The 4,993-nt window shown below is 42.9% G+C and overlaps 1 pseudogene; it reads left to right on the top strand.

Annotated features, from left to right (window-relative positions):
* Positions 1-2,088: 2,088 nt before the first annotated feature.
* LOC140221501 (protein FAR1-RELATED SEQUENCE 5-like) lies at positions 2,089-4,518 on the top strand (annotated as a pseudogene).
* The last annotated feature ends 475 nt before the right edge of the window (positions 4,519-4,993 follow it).

The raw sequence follows: 4,993 nt of genomic DNA, 5'->3' as shown, positions 1-4,993 counted from the left end.
TCGCTGTTACAGAAGCCCGGGCCCGATGAGGAGGACAAGGCGATGGTAGCGGACCCCGGATCGAAGGCCGGATCGAAGGAGAAGATGAGCTCGAGGGAGGAGGGCAGCGAGTTCATGGCTGTCCTTCCGTCGCAGGGCGGGAAGGAGAGGATGAAGATTGCGACGGAGGACGAGGCGATGGTGGCAGACGCCAGATCGGAGCAGAAGTTGAAGCGATCGAGGGAGGAGGGCAAGAGATCTAGCAGCGGATTGAAGGAGAAGAAGAAGGCGAAGAGCGAGGATAAGGAAGGCAGCGGATCAAAGAAGAAGGCTAAGAGATCGAGCGAGGTATTTCTTTTATTTTCAGAGTATCTTTCTTTGGAATCTTATTTCAAGTTCGATTAGAAGGAAATATTTATTTCAATGAGTTCCCCTTTATGCCCCCTGTCAAGTCTCAATCGAAGGAGGAGGCAAAGATGGAGGACAGCGAATCGGCTGTCGGAAATAGGAAGACTAAGATGGTGACTCAGAGGTTGGACAAGAAGTCCATTGATATTTTGAAGAATCAGCCCCCTCTCAAGCCTCCTCCCATCTGCTGTGAGCCTGAGCTGCGCCGGCCAACGCTTTATTGATATTATTACTCCCTATGTTGAGGTTGATCGTGTGCTCCATGAGTACTTGCAATGCCATTACTCCATCAAGGGGTATGCTGAGGTCCAGCTGGAGGTCACCGATGACGAAGGCGATGACCACAAATTGGTGTAGCACTGTTGTCACGTGTGGTTGGTGTGGTAACGAGTTAAGGCTGCCTAGCATAATAATAATTTTAGTATAAGTGATGAACAACCTTCGCTTGTTTCAGAGATATTCAGCTTTGTTAGCTTGTACTAGTAGTATTTAAGTTGTAAAAGTGGTATCTTTTGTCATATGAGTACCTGGGTACTGATGTTATCATGCATGTTATTCTCACATCTGAAGACTTGAGTTTCTATATTTTCCTAGAACTCAGCTCGATTCAGATGTTATTTAGTTGATGTCTCTGTGTCATTGTCTCAGATCTTAAGACGAGTTGCTATATTTTCCTAGAGGAGCTATTGTATATGTCTCCAACCAGCGCGGTGGCCGTGCTTTTGGTGTTTCTTTTGTTAACCTTCTTTCCTGATTATAACAACCTCTCAGTGTCGTACTAGCTCCTGTATTTCTTTATTTTCTCTTTTTGGTGCTGTCCCATTTTCAGAAAAGAAATTCCACACTGGTATCTACGCCAGTGTGGAGCAAGTAATAACATTTGTGGTTGGATCAACAACTTTCTACTCCAGGAACAAAATACTACAATTTCCGACTTTTCATTTCCTCCGTGACTCTGCCCCATGTTTTCATTTCTGATGTAGCTAGTGACAACTGCTAACTTCCTTTTCATTTCTGATGCAGCTAGTGACAACGGAACCAGATCCTCTAACAGGGACGTAGTTTCCATCCGTCCATTCATCAGCTAACCAACGGCAAGGTCATCAAAACAATCAATACACCAGTCCGTCCAGCTGTTTGTTTATTGGGCCCAAGGAAGCCCAGTTCGCTGAGCTTGCCCGCTGAGTAAGAAAGGGCGCGAGACCGACAGAAAAGGGCGCGAGAGCGGCGGAAAAGAGCGCGAGAGCGGCAGAAACAGGGTGAGGTTGACTGAAAAGAGCGCGAGGAAACGAGTCGATCGCTGAGGAACAGCTTGCTGCAGGAACGATCGACGATTTTCTCTACTCACGTAAGTCTCACGTCAATAGTCTGCCCTTTAATGTATTTGCCATGAATGGCTTACGGGATTCATATAATTGCATCATTTTTTTTTGAAACGAGCCTGCTGCTATATTAAGAAAAAGAAATGCCCGACGGGTCGAGAGGCATCATTATGTTTCTTTGAACTTGAAGGTCTCATTTTCTCGTGGATGAATCATTTGGTTGAGATACTATTGCGATGGATGCAAATCAAGGCAAATCTAACACTCCGGTCATGGGAGAACATAGGTGTGTAATAAAACTTCTTGCTTCTTCGTTACAAAATTTCCGGTCAACTAAAATTATTTGCTTTTTCTCCAATATCTATACAGAGAGGGCTTGATCCCTGGCCTGGTGCCTTACCTTGGCATGGAATTTAAAAATTCTGATGAAGCTTGGGCATTTTGGCTTAGCTACAGTGGGCAGAAGGGCTTTGAGGTTAGAAAAAGGTATACAAATAAAAGGCGTGATGGCAAGATTACATCATGTAGGTTTGTTTGTGTAAATGAGGGTCATCGGTTGCCAGACAAAAGAGATCATTTAACAAAGTGCCCTCGAGCTGAAACTAGAACTGATTGTCAAGTGCACATGAATCTTAAATTGGACCGGGAAAAAGGAAATTTGAAAGTGAGTGAAGTGGTTTTGGAACACAATCACGCATTACACCTGCCAGCAACCTTGCATCTAATGGCGCCACAAAGGAAAATTTCAGATTTACAAGCTTTTGAAATTGAACAGCAGATGATGTAGGAATTGGACCAAAAGCTGCACATGAGTTGGCTAGTTCTCAAGTCGGTGGTCCACTCAATCTTAGTTACACCCTTCGTGATCACAAGAATTATTTGCGGACCAAGTGCCAAAGAGAGATGGCATACGGCCGAGCATGTAGCATGCTCAAGTATTTTCATGATAAAATTGCTGAGAACCCATCATTCCAATATGCACTGCAAATGGATTGTGAAGAACAAATAACAAACATATTCTGGGTGATGCTAAAATGATCATGGACTATGCACATTTTGGTGATGTCATTAGTTTTGACACTACTTTTGGAACAAACAAGGAGAGTAGGCCTTTTGGTGTTGTTTTGGGGCTGCTCCCATGTATGATGAAACCTTTCAATCTTTCAAGTGGTTGTTTGAGACCTTTCTAAAATCTCATAATGGACAACAACCTAAAATATTCATACAAATCAAGATGCTGCAATGGGGAAGGCAGTTTCTCAAGTGTTTACAGAAGCATGGCATGGATTAAGCACCTTTCACATCATGCAAAATGCAGTCAAGCATCTACATGAAGAGAAGAATGGAGAGGAGATCGAAGACAATAGAATGGAGAAGAGTTGAGAGAAGAATAAAGAGAGGAAAAGGAAGAAGAAAAAGGAGGAGAATGAGGAACCCAGTATTCTATCGGATTTTAGTGCATGCATGTTTGAGTATGAAGACATTGCAGAATTTGAACAAAAGTTTAACCTCATGAGGCAAAAGGTGAGCAAGCAAACTTGGTTAGACAGTATTTACAAGTTGAAAGAAAAATGGGCTAAATGTTATATGAAGGATGTCTTCACATTAGGAATGAGAAGTACACAATTGAGTGAGAGTTTGAACAATGACTTGAAAATCCATTTCAAATTGGATTTTGATATCATCCGGTTCTTTAAACATTTTGAAAGGGTGGTGCAAGGGAAAGGAATAATGAACTAAATTCAGAATTTGGTTCAAGGAAAAAATGCCTAAAATATGTATGATGAGGTCACCACCTATGTTGGTGCAGGCTAGCAAGCTGTACACACCTTTATATTTGAAGCTTTTCAAGGTCAATATGAAAGATCCTTGGCAGCTTGCACCAAAGCACTGGATGGTAGAAATGAATATCTAGTAGGGGATTTTACATATGAGGAGGAATATAAAGTTGTCGGTGATCTTTGAAGGAAACGGTTGTATGCAGCTGCAAGCAGTTTGATAGAATTGGGATGTTGTGTAGCCATGCTCTTAAGGTTCTTGATTTGATGAATATCAAGTCACTACCACCACAATACGTGTTAAAGCGTTGGACAAGGAAAGCACGGACTATAACTGTACAAGACAACCAAGGGAGAAACATAATTGAAAATCCTAAGATGGATGCTATGCTTCGGTTCAAATATATGCCCCACAAAATTTCTCAATTTGGCACACCAAGCAGCTAACTCTCCTGAGTGCACAATGTTAGTGGACAGCACACTTGACATCCTTGGTAAGGAAATTCCTGAAAGGGTCAATACAAGTACAAGCACTTTTCAGGTCAATACAAGTACAAGCACTTCTCAGGATTCATGTACAGCACACTTGACATCCTTGATTAATACTACCTAAAGAAAAATGATGTCCAAACAAAAAGTTCAAAACGAAAAAGAAACTGGCTCGATAAGAAGCACAAGGCTAGAAAAAGGATAGAAAACAAAGCTACATCTCAGTTTGGCGATGTTGTACATGGACAAGAGGCAGTTAGTGGTGGAGCACAAGCACCTTCAGGGAGAGCACCTCGGTGATCCTGGGTAATGGGGCTTCCACCTGCTTCTGGTCCGATCACTGGATCGGTTCCACGACCTTGCATTGGCGATGGCCATGCAGGCTCTCTTCTCCCATGCCTTGAGACCTAACCACTCTGTGCAAAATGCTGTTGAGTCTGGTGCGTGGAACCTGCACCTTCAACCCAGGTTGTCCTCCATTGCTCGTGAGGAGCTAGCCACTCTTATGCAAGCCCTCCAAGACGTCCACCTCCTGCCAGATGTTCCCGATCAGCGGAGCATGCGCACAACCCTTACGCCTTTCACCACCAAAGCACTATACAGAGCTCTTTCACCTGCAACACCGCCAGATGAATTCTCGACCTTAATCTGGCACAGCTACGCCACATGTAACACCCAAAATTTAAAGAATTCAAATTCAGTAAAAATTGCTCAATTAGGTCGTCATTTAAATTTCTAGGCATTTAAATTTGCATTTTCTCTAATTAAATTAATTCACCATAGGAGTTTATTGTGCATTGCATGCTGGTGCATTTATTTTGATTGATGGTGTTTGATCAAATTAAAATTTCAAATTCATATTCTAAACTCAAATCTCTTTTGCAAAAAGGTTTTTCCTTTTCTTTTCTCTTAGGCTGCATCTCTTTTTCCCTCAGCCCAGCCGCACAGCAGCTCGCTTCCCTGGCCCAACCTTCTTCGCTTCAGCCCAGCTCCCTCCACCAGCCCACTTTCTTTACG

The sequence above is a fragment of the Setaria viridis genome, chromosome 9 (genome assembly GCF_005286985.2).
Source record: "Setaria viridis chromosome 9, Setaria_viridis_v4.0, whole genome shotgun sequence".
NCBI lineage: Eukaryota > Viridiplantae > Streptophyta > Magnoliopsida > Poales > Poaceae > Setaria > Setaria viridis.
Note: the sequence above shows the minus strand (reverse complement) of the source record. Positions and strands in the feature narration are given on the sequence as shown.